Source organism: Populus euphratica, unplaced genomic scaffold (assembly GCF_000495115.2).
Source record: "Populus euphratica unplaced genomic scaffold, PopEup_1.0 scaffold72.1, whole genome shotgun sequence".
NCBI lineage: Eukaryota > Viridiplantae > Streptophyta > Magnoliopsida > Malpighiales > Salicaceae > Populus > Populus euphratica.
The window spans coordinates 353,629-374,708 of NW_011499922.1; the positions used below are offsets into that span (position 1 = coordinate 353,629).

The 21,080-nt window shown below is 31.8% G+C and overlaps 1 pseudogene; it reads left to right on the forward strand.

Moving 5' to 3' along the window:
• Positions 1-14,880: 14,880 nt before the first annotated feature.
• Positions 14,881-20,160, forward strand: LOC105135218 (transcription repressor KAN1-like; annotated as a pseudogene).
• Positions 20,161-21,080: the final 920 nt, after the last annotated feature.

Sequence of the window (21,080 nt, forward strand, 5' to 3'; positions counted from 1 at the left end):
GAAAATATTCTTCCATGTAAGGGAGAGCGGGAAAGAAAGTGAGTGAGGGAGACATGAATAAACTTTAGGTAAAGGTGTCAACTTTGCTTTTTACATGCATATTGGGGTCACACTTTGATGAAAATGAAGGCATTGCGAGCAAGTAAGCTTCAGCAAAAGGAAAAGGAAACATATTCAGAGAGACACGGACCTTCCCTGAAAGCTCTCATGGGGTTTGGGGAATCATGAAAGTTGATATGATTATTGGTGATCATATCATATCTCTTTCCAACAATTTCCACAGTTGTTTTACCTTACAGGACACAAGTGGGACCGAACCAAAAGCTTAAATATTCAGGTGTATTTTAGAGCTTTTACAGCTGGTCTCATCGTATAATGTTGGGTTAGACTCTCTTCTCCTTATATATCACTGTTGTTCTGTGCAATTCCATTCAATGTTGCGTGGTTGGTTTCCTTTTGGTATTGCTATTATTGGCACATATCTATTCAATGTTTGCTTCAAAGTTATTAAATCCGAAGGTTTCAAAACTCAGTTTATTAATTCAAATATATATTTTTTAAATCATTTGAGTTTTACCTGTATTAATTTGAAAAGTCAATCATATTATACAAAGTTAATTCTTATCTAATTTTTTAAAACTTATCTTTATATGGGTTTCAGATTGACCCATGAAGCTAAAAGTTTAAAACATGGGTTTGCTATAATTTATTGATTTTATTTAAGATAAATAGTAAAAAATAATAATAAAAAAGGTGGAAGGGGGATTGATAATATTATTTTTCGTGAATATATCACAATGACATGATCATACTAATTGAATATGATCTAATTCTAGTATTTATCATATTAGCTAGTTTGACGATATCTTAATTATTAGAAAAAGAATTCGTAAGTGCACGAGAAGTAGATTTAGAGAGAGGAGTCAAAGGAGGATATTTGGGCAGAACCAACGGAGACTTTCATTCTCCAATATATTCTTTGCATTATTTCTTAGAAGGATTAGAATGATCATATTTAATGGATTTGCCCACACATGTGGGTATTTTCTAATGAATGTCCATAGGGGGATGGAAATATTCATTTGATTAATTGTTTTATTTAGCTTGTTGTCGGCTGTGTGCATATTGTGAGAAAAATTATTTTTTTATTATTAAAAATTCAACTTCAACTACATCTGTAAAATATAAAAAATAGGCAATATTTATAAATAATTTCTAAAATGAAGCCTATAAATATTAGAATTTAATAGTTTAAACCCGGATTGAACTAGGTTCATTTAGAAAATTGTTTCATGTTAGGTTTCATAAAAATTTCAACTGTAAATTAATTTTATCGAATTTGAACTATCTAATAAATCAAATTGTGACTTAATTGATTTAGTTATGATTTAGTAAAAACATGATTTAATATTTTTTAAATATAATATCTTTTTAAATTTTTAAAAAATTTAAATAATATTATTTTAAATTAATCCTAATTAATTTGTTGAATCCAAGACCCGGGGCGGGGTCATCTGCTGCATCATGGCCTGAATAACTTTGCTTAGAAGAATCAAATGATCTTCAAAATGGCTTCTTAGGTGATAGAAGAAGGTTATCATTTTTAAAACAAGATAAAATTCAAATGAATTTTCTTAGAATCCTAGCAATCAATCACATTTATTGTTGATAAATATACATTAACTCCAAATTCCAACCCCCATTGTAGATACACACCCCTTCGTACCAAGCACCAGCTCGATTTATTGTCTAGCGATGAGCCACAAATGCAGCTACCGGCATTAATTGTCACATGCCAAATAGATAAGCGGTAATAACATATATTTTTGGGATTATCCCAACATAGAATTTGATGATATCTTCGATCTCACATGGTCTCCGGGAATCTAGCCTCTCAATCTTAGCTTCAAACTCTTACATATACAAGCAAAAACCAAAAACAACTAAGAAAACAACCACACGAGAAAGGACCAAGTCCTTGCCCTATCATTATTCAACTCCCTTTTCCCCTCACATTCCTTTCTTGCAGCTAAAATCTCTTCCCCTAAGGGCCAAAAAAAAAAAAAAAATCATATCGCAAGGATGTTTTCCATTTTATCTTTCTTTTGACTCTCAACACCAGCATTACTTCAATTATCGCCTTAAAGTTCAAGAACCCACAATGGGAACAAACGTGGCAGGCAGGCATTAGGCACTCTCTGTTTGTTTTCTTTTCTCTTGCAAACTCGCTGTCATGCCCAGCGATGAAGTGCCCTTTTGCTTGCTTTGATTCTATCTTTCGTACCCCTTTTGCCATTTCCTATGCTTTCTGTGAGCCCTTTTCTTTAACACTGTTTGCAACACTCGTGGTTCCCAACTCCCCATGTGCTCCATAGTAAAACGTCTCCTTTCTTTGTTTTGTGCAATTGAAATATAATTTCTTCTACTTTTGATGTCTAACATGAGTGGATTAATATGATAAATTCATCCATTTTACAATTACTATTTTGAAGCGAGCGATTATTGTTATATACTTGGGGCTAATTTAGAAAAGTAGTAGCTTTTAGCTGTGGCTTTTAAAAAGTTATAAATTATAGCTTCTGAAAATAACATACGAAAATGACTGTAATATTAACTCTAAAAGTATTACCAAACACTCAAAAACCATAACCACGGCTAAAAATTAAAGTCAAAGTTAGAATGGTGATTCCCAAATGAGCACTGATTCTATCATAATCCACTTTATTTCTTAGACTTGATTGAGTAGATCAAGTCTCTCTCTCTCTCTCTCTATATATATATATATATGTATATTTAGTAGTAATAAATTCATTAATCTATGAAATTAATTGGTTTGATTTATATAAGTCAGTAGATCAGGTATATTCAATAATTTTTCCTTTTAAGCATAAGCTTATGTACTCATAAACAAATATTTTAATCTATTTTGTAATTGATTTTACATGCAAATTTTGTTGAGATGGATTTAGAGAAATTTTGAAGTGTTTGATTTATGCTTTCAACTAAGTGATGGATCAATTGCACGCGAGGTTTGGGATTGTTCTTTGATGCAATTGTAGGCTTCTTCACTCTTCTGTACCATAAAGGAAGGACAGTTTCATTTAAGTAGTGCAACAATAAAAGATGAAGTTCACTGCAGCTTTTATCAGTCACTGCTTTTTAGTTTCCACATTTGCATTCATTTCTGCTATCTTGAAATAGGACCACACCCACACTTGATAGTACTAAACAATTTAAATCATGCACCCAAACATTCTGTTTTCTTTTTCAAAAGATAAATGTTCAATATTTTGTTACTCTTTTTTTTTTTTTTTTGGGGGGGGGGGGGGTTTAATAGTATGGGAGTTTCTTAGCACAACTTTAGTTTGCTGAACCTAAATTTCTTACTGAAAATACTTTAAATAAATAATAGATGATGCATAGTCACAAGATTTAACATAAATCGTGAGCTGAACAAGTTAACTCATGGGTTAATAAATTGACTTGAATTTTGATTTATTTTATAAAAAAGCTAGGAAAGATTTCATTTTAAGATTAAAAGAATAAAGATTTAAAAGAACATTATTTTTAGTAAAAAATCCTTGCTTGAGCAAGTTGGGTTGTTACCAAGTTTATTTCTTACGTCAGATTGAGATTTATAATTATGATCCACTGTGGAAAATCTCTTGAAACTACGTTAAATTGTTTAGTTTTACCTAATCAAAATGAAAATTGTTTAAATTGAAATTCCTACTTTGCTTAATCTTATCTACGTATATACGTACATCACCTCTGCAGCTCTGATTTGCGGTCGAATGGCGCCCTCAAGGTGTCAAAGCACATTTTACATAATATTTTGTGGTTATATCCTTATTTGAGCTAGTCTAGTTAGAAAAGTATATGCTCGGGCACTCTTAATTACATTCGTTCTCCTTTTCGTTTTAAATTAATTATTACTAGTTAATTCTCATGATTTTGCAGATGTTTAAGAGGATATCATATTGATATGCATCAATATTATTTCGAGAGTTATTGTCAAAGAGACATTCAAGATTTATTCACATACTTTCTCAAACTGATCAATAATATACAATTCCACTCTACAAACCAAGAGAAATAGGGAAAATGTGTGACCTTTTAACATTTTACGTAATGGGAAACATGGGCATGAAATTTTGAAGTTATCAAGACCATTCTACATTTTTTTTTTTGTTATTTTGAGTATTCGTCAATTAATTTCATAAAATTTTAAAATTAACAATAATATAAACTTTTAATAATTCTAAAATAATTTAAATTTATAATCATTAAAATATAAATTCAATTTTAGGGTTATTCTACAATTTCTTCAGCATCAGAGAAACGTTCAAGGCTCGGTCCATGGGAAAAGCTGCAAGAGTTTCTCCCTTGGGGCCTGCAATGATGAATTAGCATTATGGACATATTGCAAGATGGCTCAAATAAAAAATATCTTCAAAGTTATGGTCTAAAGAATGCAATTGAATTGGATTCCATGTCATCGCACAAGGTATATGATTGGATTTGACATTTGTCTATCATGGAGCAAGAATGACCTGACATACATGATACATCAATGTCTGTGTACGTCATGGAGAATGGCATGCTGTCAAGAATTTGGGATCATCAACAGCTCTCTCTCTATAGTTGACCCTAAACAAGCTTTTGATAAAAGTACTACACCGTCCGTTTCTTTAGCCTGCAGATGCAGTAATATCACATGAATTTTACTTCCGAGAAATCAACCCAGCAATATCCCCTTTCAAGGCTTGAAGTCCCTCCCCAAAACATTAATTCCACTCTTCAATGCGACATAAATCAGAGTCAAAACTGCCTCCATTGCTACTTTAACATTATAAAGCTAATCGGAACGATCTAAACTCTGTTTTGCATATTATTTCATACTGTTATATACATAGAGAGAGAAGGATGATAACAGATAAATTACTTTTATACGAGAAAAACTTGGAATTATTATTTTGCTTTACCGTTTATATTTTCTTCTTATCTCTCTCTCTCTTTTAAAAATTCAGCTCCTTTTTTTTATCCCTATTTTTTTTTAATTCAATTTTTTTTTTAAATCTCATCTTTTTTTTGAATAATTATCCGGGTTGTCTACATCAGTTAAGTCAACTAAAACACATCAAGATAATTCTTATACAATTTGATTTTCAACTTGTATTAAGTAAGGAGTTAGATTGAGAAGTTTTTTTTTATTAATTTTATCTTTAGATTTTTTTTATGGATCAATCAGGACAGCTCCAATACTATTTAATTTTAAACTCAAGTTAATAAAAAATTTAGGTTGAGAGATTTTTTAATTATATTATTATTTTTTTAATCTTATCTTTAATTTTTTTTTTCTAGTCAGCCATGATATTTTTGGATCGGTCAAGTTGATTGAATTATATTAATAAAGTTTTTAAACAATTTAAATTTAAATTTGAATTAGATAAAAAATAAAATTAAAAATTTTTAAGGTTGATCCAAGATTTGATTTACAAGGTAATTTAATAAAAATATCAATTAAATCTTATATTAAAAACACCTAAAAATCTAGGTCATTTGCTAGCTAGTATATCCTTTCAAGTTCTATCTCATGGGTGTAAAGATCGAACCTGTCTTTGTCAAGTAGCTCTTTATGATTTCGTCACTTTTCTTTGCTAGCTAGTACTGCTAAAGTTTTACGTGGTGAAACTAATCAAAAGGAGCATGCACATTCAAATTGCATGATGCTTCAACATCAAATGCCATGTTGCTTTGTGCGCATCGATCCACGGCGTGACATTTGAGGATCTTCATAAATATAGCTTTTTCCAAACATTCAAGATGAAATTGGACTAAACCTTGCTCCCATAAAGATCATATAGTGAATGTCTTGAATGTGAAATATCTCTCTCTCCCCACATGAAAACCTAAACAAAGCATGTTCTCCTAGAGACAAAAAAGTGGCTAAAAGATAAAAGTCACGAATAGAACCATTCATCCCTATTAACAATGAAAGGAGCATAAATGGTGGTTGAGATGTGTCACTCTCAAATCTAGAAATGAGAAGGGAAATTAATACCTTTCTTTTAAGCCTAGATGTGAATATATATCTTAAGAGATGCAACTTCAAATGGAAACAACTTTCTTAGCGTCAGCATATTAATTCATGAATTCAAATTTGCAGGTCATTACTATTCAAAATTCATTGAACTAAATTATTAAGAAAAAAAACATCATTGAATTTTCTTGTCTGAAAGTTTAATGTCTAGCGATAGATTTCATCACAATGTGCAAACTAATCCAAAAATATATCCCATTAAATTTAAATATATTTATCTCATTGTCTTGACTAGATTTGATCTTCGTTTTTTAATATAGGGTTGCTGGAAAAGTCCATTTAATTCCTCCCCAAATTCATATAAAGATTTTCTAGAAGAAATAAATTGACTAGAATTGCAGTACACACCATCTTAAAATTCCAGCCTACATTACTGTGGAAAATAATATCGATCAAGCCCATGTAAGTGTAGTCGGCAAGGATGGTTGAAAATGAGCCACTAAAATTTATTTTTGATTGGGTAGGGTGGAAAATTATTGATCAACCCGTGTATAATTAAGTATAGTCGGCAGGGATGGTTGAAAATTAGCCACTCAAATTTCTTTTTGACCGGAGTTATGGAAAATTATTATACTGACGATGATCGAGGATTAAAATTAATTTCGATATTCTCTCTCCTTTTGGTACGTAAATATAAACCAAATCCGTATAATAACTTTTTGAGAGAGTCAGCACACATGAATATCTATGAACGTTACAAGGCAGAGTGCAACTAGTTAACATGTGAGTGAGGAAAAAGAATTGCGAGGGAGGACTATTTTAAAAACGCATTAATTACGTTGTGTTGGTGTAGCTGACTTGCTTGTATATTGTCCCACGCTTTACTGGACTAATTTTTTAAATAATATTAATAGCAATTAGAGTTTTATAATTGTGTTATTAGATCTAATTAAATGGATTAATTTTTAAATTTTTTAACCTAATGTTTTATCTAACTCAAGTTTTTATTAAATCATGTTGGAGCTAGTTTGACTTATATTAATTAATTTTATAGATTCAAATACAATATTGATAATCGATAAAAACATGAACTATTTCTTAAAAACTGTAAAATGATAATTGTTTTAAATTATTAAGACAATGATATTTTGGATCGACCTCAGTTTTTCTCGACCTGGGTTATAAACTATGTTGGGTTTAATAATTTTTTTAATTTTTTAATTTAATTATATAATAAAAATGGATACTCATAAAAATTAAATACTAACCTAAAAATAGATATTTATTTGAGACAATTATTCCTATAGAAAATATATAAAAATTTATAATGTAGTCTATTTCTCAACCAATTCAATATTACAAAATGAAATTAAAAAAATTAAAAAAAAACATATCCTAGTTAAACATGTGAATCGAGTAAGCTAGGCTAGTATAGAAAACATGTGAACCAGGTTATGTACTCTACAAGGATTGTAATTTGTTTAATTCTTCTTTTAATTAAACACAACCGTAAACATAAAGATAATAATGCTTAAGTTCCATCACTTTCAATACAGTTTATAAAGTCAGCAAGTTTATGTATAATCCTATTAAATCACACTGGCAAGCCGTAAAGCAAACACTTCACTATCTTAAACATTTAGTTTTATTAGACTTGTTAATTTCTAAAGTTGTAAACTTCAACCTTCATGCATTCTCATATTTGGATTGGGCAGCAGAAAAGGATGATATATGATCTGTAGATATTTATTGTATATATCAGAGTCCTAACTTTGTCTTTTAAAGTTGTGAATAGCAACCAACAGTGGCTTATAGCAGCACTAAGACTAAATACAAGACACTGACAAACACAGTAGCCAGGCCAATTTGGATTAGGTTAATTCTAACTAAACTTGGATTTTCTACTCGACAACCACCTGTTCTTTGGTGTGACAAACCTAGTGCTACTTTTCTTACATTCAATCTCATGTTTCATGCAAAAACAAAACATATAAAGATAAAATTTCATCTTATTTAAGATTAAGTCTGCCGTTCACTTTATCTCTAATCATAATCATATAGTAGATGTACTAACAAAACCATTATCTCTAAATAAGTTTTGAGATGTTCAATCCAATTAATGTTCACAATCTCCCTTTCAGATAAAGGTGGCGTGTAGAAAATCAAGTGATTTCAAGTAAAATCACTGCTGAATATGAGGAGAATTGATCCTTATGAGTTAAGACTTCGATTTTCTTTTGTGAATCATGAAGGGGTTAAAACTTTGGTATATGTTTTGCTTCATTAATACAGTATCACTAACTTTCTTCATACCATTGAAATATATATATTTCAATGACAACTAATTTTAATTGCTAAAGGGTGTAGTGCGTTTAGATAAATAGGTAATTTTGTTGGTGTTTATAATGCATTATTGTATTGACAATTCAATTTGAATATGATTATAATTTTATTGGTAAAACTATTCATAAAAATTTACATATTATCATACAATTTTTTTTATATATATTTTATATGGAATTTCATTGATAAATATGGATATAGTTTTTCTGTTGATATATACTGATAAATTTAATAATAGAAAATTCTTTGTCAGCAAATATCATTGTAAAATATCAATAAAAAAATTATTAATAATTTTGTTTGTATTTGTTGAATTTATGGTAATGTTTATTAAACTCTTTTAAAAAATAAAAAGAAAAAAAAGAAGTTATCCTGGGTGAAAGACTTCTTGTATCCCATCATTTATAAATGGAATTTGTTAAAATTCCACTATTCAATATCTTTTCTTCTATTATAGAGTATGAATGAATTATTAATTAAAATCTTAATAGAATATTGCAAATCTAAGCACCAGAATGTTGGCATGTGTATGCCTAATCAGCACCAATAATTGTAAGTGACGGTTGATGTCACATTTTCATGAATTAAAGCTCATTAAAAATTACAATTCTTACTTTAATTCCTCTCTCTTTTGAAAGAGAATGTTATTGCATTAGCTAATATAAAGTAATAAAAAATTCATCCTTCCATTCCAACAAGCAAGATGTCTTGCCAATCGATGGTGACATATCATGTACATGATCCTTATGGATTTGGCATGCTGAACGCTTAATGACTTTTGATTGAAAAATTATACTTAGCTCAATATTGGGCATCAGCTGAATGATTTTGTCGACAATATTGCAAACACACATATAAACATGATCCAATCTTGATAAACTATTAGGTAATTAAAATTTTTATTTTGAAAAAAAACAATGTTCATCTCTAAATCTATCAAAAAACAACAATAAAAATATTTCTACAATATTTATAGAGAGAATTATAATGAAAAAAAGAGAGCAAACAATATAATAACATGTAAGTTTTATAAATATAGTTATCAACAAAATTAACCTAATACTAATTAAAAATTTTCATCAACATCTATCAACAATGTTACAGAAGATATTACAATGAAATTTAAGAAGATAAATTATACAATAATATAGTATTTTTATTAATAGAATAATCAATAACATTATCATCAAAATAATTTTATTGGTCAACTTATTGATGATTTAGTAATAAAAGAAATTGTTGAATAAATTAAATTTTCATTGTTAAATACATGGACCGATTAAATATTACAGCAATATATATTCAGCTTGATGGGAGAGGAGGGATATGATTTGATTAATATATTCATTATATAGCATTACTAGTTTTGTCAATATTACTCTGCAATTATTATTCATTATATATTAATTATTCTGTACAATAAAAAAATAATTGATAAAATAAAATAAAAAATATACAACATAAAATAAATATAAAAATGATATTAAATAATGTCTAAAAACCAATTCAATCCCATGACTTAAGTTGCTGGGTAAGGTTTTATGATATAATTTATATTATTTTATAACACAATATCTTAAGTGAAAACTTTTTGAGCTTAAAACTTGCATAAACTCATACTATTTTGTATTTAATTTTTATCATATAAATTAAAATAAATACAAATAAGGATAATGAGATTCAAACTCTTAACCGCTTGATCATCAAGATTCTGATACCATATTAAAAAATCAATTCAACTCAATAACTTAAATTATTAAATGAGATTCCATAATATAATTTAGATTATTTTTTAACAAATAAATATTATATGTGCACTCTTTTGTTAAGGGCTTGTTCAAATTTTCAATTTCATACTTAGCAGAAATCCTCCATTACTTTTAACTAAAGGATTCAAATGAACAGATTCAAAGAGAACAGCAGCTTGAACAGAAAAGCCATCTAACCAGTGACGATCATTTAACTTTAATTGGTGTGTCTTACCTTTCTCTTTTGAAAAAATAAATAAGAGGAGCTGCAAAAGTGGGACCAAAGTTATAAAATGCCTGTCCATTGATGGTGAATGAACATCATTTTGTATGATATAGAGCTGTACCGAAAATCAAATATTAAGTGTAATGTCACACACAGGCTATTCCATATTCTCCACCATACATTCTTGTCAAGACTGTGTACCCATTAATGAGATACATGTGGGATATATATATCTTTCTGCTCAGATAATGATATATCCCTATGATAATTTATATTTTATATATATGGGATTTCTTAACAAGTATTGTAGTGTTGTCAGAATTCAAGTCTTAACAGTATCCTAAGGTCCCTCGGGGTCCATTTCCAACCATTTCCATGAAGACATGGGGGTTAATATCAACTTCCATAACAATGGTAGAGTGTGTTTAAGGGTTTGTGTGAAGAAATGGCCCGTTTCCTTCCTTCCTTCTTTGATTTCCTCTGTTTGTCTTTTTTATTCCATTTGTGTTTGCAGGGAATGAAAAAGAGAGAAAGAATTTGATGTCACATTAGTCCTTGTACTTGCGTTTTCATGTCATTTCGGTCCATTGCTCTTATTTGTCCATTTAGAATAGAAGGACTACGTGTATCATCAACTCAACAAAAGACTTGTTCCTTTGCTTTAAACTTTCTCATAAGATTTTGATGGTCCTCAGGAAGGGTTAAATTGATTCACATGCAAAGGCCAATAATAGCTAGAAAGGAAGGAAGGATGGTTACTCATAATATTATTCAAAAGATTTGGCATGGAAGAATTCGTGGGTATGATCAAAATGTAGCTGGGATTGGGAATGACCCAGAGTACTCAATTTTTGGTGTGATTTTCCTGTCACCATTTTCACATCAATGGAATGGTAATTGGATAATTAATCTCACTAGAGTTCCAATACATTTCGGGCTTGAGCCTCCATTTAATTAAAAGAATCTACAAACAATTTTCGTGTTTCAGAGTAATAATAATATAATTTAGCTAGCAAATCTTACAAATAATTCGCTATTGAACTCGTTCAACGTTCTTTATAAATGGGGTAAGGCTTTTTTTTTTTAGTTTTTTATTATTAAAAATAATAAAAATTATATTTTTAAACATTATTTAATAGTTTATAGTTTTGAATTGAATTGACATCACTCTCATTCTATTTAATAAAATTAATAGCACAAGTTAATGTGTATCCATACAAGTTTTAAGATCCAAAAAGTTTTTATTTGAGAATTGTGTTAAAAAATAATATAAATCATATTTTAGAGTTTTTACTTAAAAGAAAGTACTTTAGATGAAATGGTTTTTTGACATGGTATCAGAGTCTTGATGACCAAATGATCATGAGCTTGAAAATAAATTATATTTTAAGATATTATTTAACAATATAAAATAATTATATTTTAAGATATTATTTAATAATATAAACTTTTATAATGAGATGTTTCTTTGATGTATCAACAACTGGATAACATTTTTTTAAACTTAACAATAAAAAAAGATTTGATTTTGAATCCACATTTAATTATTTTTGGAAAAATAGTCTGGCAATAAAAATTGCTTTATAATAAGATGTGTATGACCATATATACCTATCAATTTGATTGTTAAAAAAAGCTGGTTCCTTATTTGCTCCTAGTATTTGTGGTAATATTTTTTCCACAATATTCTTTTTGGTTCATTTCCTGCATAATTGAGAAATTAGGGGTTAAATGATTAGGAAATTTGAAAGAGGTGGCCAATTTCCTTCAATTTTATACATCATGAGTGTGATTTACACGATCTATATGGGGGAAATTGACTTTGTGTGACATTCATAGCATCAAATTAAATAAGGATCCTGACGACCATTATCAATCATGGAGGTAATTAAAAAAAAAAAGAAAAAGAACATAGGGAATAAATTGAATTATTATCAATCATGGAGGTAATTAAAAAAAGAAAGAAGGGAATAAATTGAATTTTTTTCTGCAATAAATAGAGAAGGCAAAATAAGGATTATCTCTTTATAAATGAAACCAAATTTATTTTTGAAATAGGACACATAAAGATCAACATTAGTTTTTTCCTCTCGGCATGTTTCTCTGGAAGGTAGCATAAATAACTCGTCCACACATATAAATAATGGATCAATAATTAAAAAAAAAGGATTTAAAGGGCTATAATGAAACTTGTTTTCTTAGAGGATCATTGTGTAAGAAAGTTCCATTCCTAAAAAATCAAGAATTTTTATATCTTTACAGGAGGTAGCCACGGCCTCGCCAGTTGCTTGGCTCAGCCAATTTTGAAATAACATGCATTGCATTAAGAAAAAATGGCCTTAACATTAATTTTCAAAATTAATTAAATTTGAAGAATTATTAAAATAAAGGACTCGGTCACATGTAGCTTAATATTTTGTTGTATGAATCTTATGGATATGGGTGTTCTTGAAATAGCTTTCCAGAATGGAATTTTTCTTATTTTATTCCTGTTAGCTAACTAATATTTAGTTACATCATTAATAACATTAAATATTTTAAAATTAATATATTTATAAGAAAAATAAGTCACGCTACCTGTAGAAGGAAAAACATAGACCGCAAGGGTCTGCAAGAGACGTTAAAAGAAAAGCAACAGAAACCTACGCCCACAAGACCCAGCTGAAAAGCTCAAAAGATCAGACAAAACAATCAAAGACTCAACCCCTGCTTCTGTATTTTCCTGGCCAACAACATCTATCAACTTCTTAGAGAGTTCTATCAATATCTTCCTCAGAAGCATCAATGTATTTAGCATTTCCATCACCAAAATCAATGTCAGATATACCACAAATTCACAACTTCTAGAGACACCTTGTTCAGCAAGTCAATCAACAATTGCATGATTAGCATCCCTCAAGGTACGAGAGAAAGACACTAAATCCATGAATGAAGAGATCATGGAATCGTCATGATCAACTGATGAATGGTTTATTCATCTAGATAACCTCATTAGAATAGTCGAATTCAATTAACCAAACAAGTCTACTCTAGGTGAAGATAATCTTAAAGCTTTAATCACTGCTAATTAACAACTCAGCTTCATTAGAGTCTTTGATCCTGTTTGTAATAAATAGAAGCTTACTATATATGCACACAGAGGTGGAAATTCCTGTATCATCACAATACAATATATATGTGTTTCCTAGAAGTTAAAAAAAATCAAACAGCATTTACAATTTACCCAAATACGCATTCAATGCAGCTAGCATCCAAACAACACCTTTGAATTAGTGTTTTTGTCCTCGGTAATATTGGCGAAAGTGGCAAACAGTAGAACTATCACTTCACACCTAATTAAATAAAAAAAAAAAAAGAAGGGGCTGCCTCCCCAGACCAAGTTTTTTTTTTTTTATCTCCAGCAAACACTTGAGCATTTAAAGAAAGAAAATAAACAAATAGGGTTACTAGCTAGTGCTTCCGGTGATAATTAATATTAAGAGATTTAACAATCCCATAATTATAAATTAAGCCTTGATTTAGCCTAGGGTTTTGTGAGACAATAGCAATATATCTATGGAGTCAATGAGCTAGCTAGCTAGAGGAGTTATATTATATATTGTACGTATATAGTTCATGTGGATGACATAATAATAAGAACCCACGAACGATGCCTGGAGACAAGGTTGGTGAAGGATTATTATTAGAAGGGGAATATTTGGGAGAATGAAAGGGAATTAGAAGGTAATGTAGAGTTAGGGTTTACGATGTATCCACATGAAAGCAAACAAACAACCCTTTATGTGGGTCTCTTACTGCATATATAAAAAGGTCAATGGGTCTACCCATATGATACAAAAAAATACATGTATTACATGGTCTAATAATGATCTCAACACTTGAATTGCAAAAAAATAAATAAAAAAATCGTCTTGAGTATACAATTACATATTATTATTATTATTATTATTATTATTATTATTATTTAATTCTCGCTAAAAAGATTCTTCAAGATAATAAACATGTTGCACAATTGCCAACCTAGCCCACTTAAGCATAGAAATAATACCCTAAAATATCTTTAAATTCAAGCCAAAAAGAAAAGTTCTGGAAATTAATATATAGGATGCATGGAGAGAGAGGGAGGGAGGGGGAGAGGCGAAGAGTATGGGGGAGAAGGAATCCTACAAGGAATAGTCTTTCTCTTTCTAGCATTTGGTATCCCGTTCTCGACGGGGAAGGAAAAACATGGTGAGGAAAAGGTTTTTTATTATTATTATTTTTTAGGGTTATCTATTTTTTTTCTTTTTTAGTGATTGAGTTTTGACTAGATAGAGAAAGACCTCGTCTTCTTCTTCTTCTCTCTAGTGTCATTTTCCAAGATATACTCTCGAGGTGTGCAAACCTAAACCCAAATCCTCCCTCCCTCTCTTTCTGGCTATCCTTCCTCTCCCTTCATTGCACTTTCAAGATTTCAATTTTTTTTTTATAAATTTAATATATAGTAGTTGTTAATTATTTTTATTTTCCTTCGTCTTCTTCTTTGCGTAACAACACACATCCTTCTCTCTCTTTTTTATCTACCTTTCACACACACTCTCTCTCTTTCTTGAGCATGTTGGTTTGTTGATGAAGATTTAAAGAGTCTTCTCTTTGCTTCACTTCCAACTCTTTCTCCCTTTAAGCCTTTAAAGTATGAATCAATGGTGTGTTCTTTCCAAGCTTTTTATATCTATTCTTTTGTGAAAGGTAGCTAGTTAGCCATATCTATCTCTCTTTAGCTAGCTCTCACATATATATTTTCAAGGAGAAGGAAGAGGGAAAAGAGGGTTAAAGACCCACCTGGCTGCTTCATTATACTTGCACTTTTTTATTAGCTTAGTTTAGCCGGAGAAAAGGTCAGTAAGTTAAAGAAAATGCCCTTGGAAGGAGTTTTCATTGAACCCTCCTCAAACCCAGTTCCTGATCTTTCTTTACACATTAGTCCTCCCAATATTTCCTCTCCGTCTTCCATATGTAACAACAACAGCAACATTAGGGATAAAATTGATGCAAGCTTCAATTTTTTGGGCAGACAAGAAGCCATCCGTAAGTCCAACACTGTTGGCTCCATGAGAAGTGATTCTCAAGCTTGTATCGAGCTCTCTCTAGCACATCCAACTACTGGACTTAATGAAGAAAGTATAAGAAGCAGAAGAAATCTATCAAGTGCTAGAGTTGAAGAGCTACCTCACAATAACCCTTATCGTCAACAAAGTCACCACCAGCAACATCTTCACCGTTCTAATGGTACTACTCATCACTTGAATCATATCAATCATGGGGTTTCTTTACTTGAAGTATCAGATGGTTTGAGGCCAATTAAAGGGATTCCAGTTTATCACAACCGCTCATTTCCTTTTACGCCTTTAGAGCATTCATCAAGAGAGAATAAAGATCCCAAGATGTGCTTCTACCAAATGCCTTATCCTTCTTCCTCTTTGTGCTCTCCTTCTGTTAATCCTCACTCTTCTTCATCCACCTCTTCACCTTATAGCATTGGAGGAGGAGGTTGAGGTCCCATGTCCATGTTAAACTCATCAGGGCCGAATCAAGGTTTGCCAGGTCCTTACAATAGATTAGCACCAACAACAAGATTTAATGGGCTATCAATGGATGCTTTCAAATCCCACCAATTGCACCACCACCATAATCAATATGGAGCTGGATCTACAGACGGTTCTCCCCATGGGTTGATTAGATCAAGATTCTTGCCAAAACTTCCAACAAAGAGGAGCATGAGGGCACCAAGAATGAGATGGACAAGCACTCTTCATGCTAGATTTGTTCACGCTGTTGAGCTTCTTGGTGGCCATGAAAGTAAAGAAATCATTTTTTTCCCGTGCTCCTCCATTTCTTTTTTCTTTTTCATTATTTGTTTCCTACAATAATTTGCGTGTGAACGATTGGTTTTTGAGTTTTGGACAAATCCTTTGAATTTTAGACATTTCTTAATGTTTTGGTATGTTTTGTTTTGACTTTTAGCACTTTTTTTTTCTTTGTTTCACTGATTGGCTTGTTGTTAATAGGAGCTACTCCCAAGTCAGTTCTTGAACTCATGGATGTCAAAGATCTCACATTAGCTCATGTCAAGAGCCATTTACAGGTGATTAAACCACAAAACAAACAAATGAATCAACAATCTCTCTTCTCCTCTCACTCTCCTTTTCCTTCTCTCCCTCCTGGAGTCTTGAATGTGAGGATAGAGGTGCGGAAGGTGTATCCCACAGGCACAGTAGCCAGAGAAGGCAGTGAATGGGCGAAGTAAAGAATACTAGAGAAAGGAAATGAGCCTGAGAAACTTCTGAAAGGTCTCAGGCAGACAAGTTTCTGCTTTCAAAGAAAAAGGAAAACAGAGAGAGAGAGAGAGAGAGAGAGAGAGAATGATAACAGACAAAAGTAGTCATCATTTCTCAATAATACACTCTCTCATTACTATACAACCTAATCAAACATCAACCTCGTGATTAATGAATCAATCCAAGACAAGCACAGAAGCCCACATAGAGAGAGAGAAAAGTTGCTAGAGATTCATCATATATATATGAATTTTGAAAAGTGTTTTTCATTTCTAATTTTTTTCATTTTCTTTTTTGCACTTATATTTTGTTTATCTCTTTAATTCTTTGAATGGTCTTCGTTTTAATTACTACCTATGGATTCCCGTTGGACTTTGCAGATGTATAGAACTGTTAAGACCACTGACAAGCCTGCAGCCTCTTCAGGTAATTCGTATTGCTTAGTCTTCAATTTTTCAACTTTTTCTTTGTTTGAGGCGTTAGTCCTTCTCTGTTATTAGGTGTTGTTTTTAGCTTTTCACTGCCCCAACTTGGATAGCTTTGTAACCCGATTGATTAATTAGTAAATCATGTTAAGCACTAAACCCTATTAATCAAAGATCTTGCTATCCCTTAAGCACAAGTACCATACATATATACAGACAATGCATGCATGCATGTACACACACATCCAACACATGTATATGTAAATTCAAGAACATTGTCTTTTTTTCCGTGTGTATAAAAGTGTGTATGTGCATGTTTGTGCATTTTACTTGAGCTTTTTGGTGGGTATGTATATTGATTTGTTGGAGGGCAATATCAGATGGATCTGGAGAAGAAGACATGGCTCCAATTGGCAGTTTTAGGACTGCAAATGAGCAAGGTGGACTGCAAAGAGTAGTACAAGCAGATGGGCCAACAGCACAACAAGACATGGACTCCCCTTCAACTACTACTTCTGCTGCTACCACTCTCTGGAGTAATTCTTCAAGGTACCTCTTTCTCTCTTTTGTGCGACTCTCTTTAATGTTTTTTGGTACGCAATTGGCATGCTAGACATCAGAAAGCGTTATACACACACACATGCTATGCATGCCCTACACTTTTTTTAAAGGAGAGTATAATAGACTAATGAAATAGAATGCTTTTCCTCTTCTTCTTTTATTTTCTTTTTGCGTTGTACTTGATCAACTTAGAAATCCGAAACCCACTCACGTTCACGCCAGTTTTTTGAGGAATAAAATGAGTTCTTCTCTTGAATGCAGGCAGCTACAGCTTTTGCTTTCTATATTATAGTGTATTATATAATGTTCTTCTTTTTCTTTCTTTTCTTTTGCGATCTTTTATGTTTCCGAAGATTTTCTTGCTGACATGAGATTTGTAGCTTTAATGTGTTACGCCATTATATATATATAGAAAAGTTCCCAAAACGCAATCAAACGCTAATTAGGATAAGAAAGAAAGCAATTCCCACAGCTACGTACACTTTTTCTTTTTCTTTTTAGAATAACAATATATTATCATGTTACTGTTCAACTCAGCTGGTTCTTATTCCCATCACGAGGACACATTGCATATAACAACAAAAAGATCGGTTCCCATCTTGACTTATTTTCTGCCGTCCTTTTCTCAAAGTTCAAATTAAAAATGCCAATGTTGCTCATTGTTTCATCAATTAGTATTTAATTATAATTAGTACCTACTTCCACTAAATAGCATGTAGATTAATTCAGATTTTTGCTTTCTTTCTTGGGTTTTACCAGCAAGGGTGTTCTTCGGCTAGAAAAGTTTCTTTAAATAGAGATGTAAACCAACAGGGACCTTCACTTTGACATGACTCCCCGCTGGAGCTTTAGGTTTTGGGTGCAATCACTGCATAAATAAATGATTTCCAGCTGCCATTAAAGATAGACAGAAATAGAGTAACAGGACTAGCGACTAAAATTCTGCCTATAATGGAGTTTTATTACACTAATTGTAAATGTAAAGGTACTGGTAGATTTTCACAAGCAGGCAAAAGCTTTGATCTTAGATACTGCCTTATCTAAAATAGAACATTGTATGACTTTTAGGGCCAGTACTTAATTAGAATGGAAGCAACTAACACTTTCTGTGTTGATATTTCCTCAATTGTCATAGCAATTAAGAACATTTCCATCACACACATCTTTCTCCCTGCTGCCTGTAACATCCTTTTCAGGCTGTTCTTAAGCACTTAATAGCATTCATTGAAATGACATGCCTTGTATAGGTACAAGGGCCTAGCGTCTGTCTCCATGCATATATTTAGCTCATGATCCCTTCCTTTATAGCCTTTGTGCACGTATCAAATGTGACTTATATTGGACTTTTTTATTAGGGAAAATGACAGAAATTGACCCTTGTAGGTAGTGAAAATGATAGTTGAGCTGTTCTTAATTAGCTTTGAAATAAGAGACAATGTCACCATTCCAATTAATTGATTAAGCTTCAGCTGAATCTGTGGCATTCAACTATAAAAGATGGTCTATCAACTGTACTCATCTAAATAATTATATGCATTGGTTTACAAATATTGATATTGCTGCACCATGTCAATATAAATTCAAGCTAATTAAAACTTATGTTATTATTTCAGTGGTAGAGAGGCATGGCCCCAGACAAACGCCAGCGACTTTGATGGGCACAGACAAGGAACATTCCAGTCACAACAAAGGTCTGGACAACAAATGGAGGTACCATCCAAAGTCTAAAATTTTTTAAAATTTGAGTAGATCAAAATTTTCCAGAAATCTAGCAGAAGGGATAAGAATTTTATTCACTTTTAGGAGGTAACATGAAAATGTCTTAATTAATACTGCAGGAATGTAATTCGACTCAGCTGAAAAGCTACTTGGTATCTTCTAATATGGATTGCAAGAACCCCAGCTTGGAGTTCACATTAGGTAGACCAGACTGGCAAGGGAAAGAACATTGCTGATTATGCATAAACTTTTTTTCTATATACCAAGTTTGTCTTGTTGATTTTTTTTTTCCTTTTATTTAGTTCCATGAGTATTGTTTCATAGTCTTCATGAATGAGAGGAGAGGCATAGATATATATATATAAAAAAATGTGGTTGACTTGGAAGGAAAAAAAAAAGGGTCACTTAGTTCTTCAGTGTCATTTTAAGTCTTTTTTGCTCGAAGAAAATGTGTATGTTTTGTGGTGGAAAAAACAAGAAACAAGAAATCAGGAGGAGAAGAAATGAGAAAAAAAAAGGGGGGAAGTCGGAGTGCTTACCGCTAATTAATTCATTTCATTATGTTGATCATATATGTGTAATGTGTTCTTGAGCCTATGCTTTATTCTAGTTCTGGTTGTAATCTTAGTGACATAGAATGAAGCCTGAAACTAGCGTTGTCAATGCACAATGTTAGGCAATATATAGCTAACCATGCAGGCAGGCATTATTTCTGTGTGCACGATTGCTTCTGGAGCTGAAATTTGCTAATGAAACCAGCAATCATTTTGATTTTGGAAAAAGTCCTTTTTACTTTACTGGCATTGATGTCTGACTTCAATCTGAAACAGGCACGGCAATAACGCCATCTGAAGAAGACAAAAACTTATCAATCACATATAGTTCTAGCCTCTGCAGATTACTTATTTAATTAGAAACCAATCCATTATTGTGGGCCTTATGATGTCCAGATTAGGGTTTGATCATAGGCATAGAAAGAAATTCTTCAATTCTGAACCGTTTCAATTTTAAGAGACTAACCTTAGTCTAATTTGGATATCAGTAATTTAAAGATCATTATGAGTTAAAGTGCACTATCCTTTTCATTATATGTGCCATTTGTAATTTAGCCCCTGCAAAGCAAAGGAAGGGGAAATACATGTGCCATTCTCTTGCCATGTTAACTAGAAAAAAGCTATCTCAAGTCTCCACCGGAAACATTCTTTATATATATATATATGTTCATGGAAATGCTATGTATGAAGCTCACCTGTCAGAAAGCTCAATTCCACGGCATCTCTTGTATATATAACCACAGAAAAAACGGTTTGTCAAAATCACTTCTGGTTTGGGAGATCACAAGCATTGAATTTGTGCAATCCACTAGCACAGGACCCCTTCATTGAAGATTGGAAAGAACTAGATCTGCACGACCTGCAACTCCTTGAGCCCAAGATTGGAGACTTTGGGATCCAAGCACTGGGCAGTTTAGGGCTTTGAGAAAACATTGGGCTAGGGTTGGCCTAAAATAAATCATGGCTGAGGGGCTTGTGTTAAGTTTGCTCTAAAATAAAAACAAAACGAAATTCCTCGTCCATTGATGTGCTAGGTGGGCCTCGCCTTCCTTACCCAACCTCATGCTTTACTTTGACCTTCTAGGCCCAACTCAACTACAAGTGAACATTGTATAACTAACTCCCCCCGGGGACCACCCTCAAG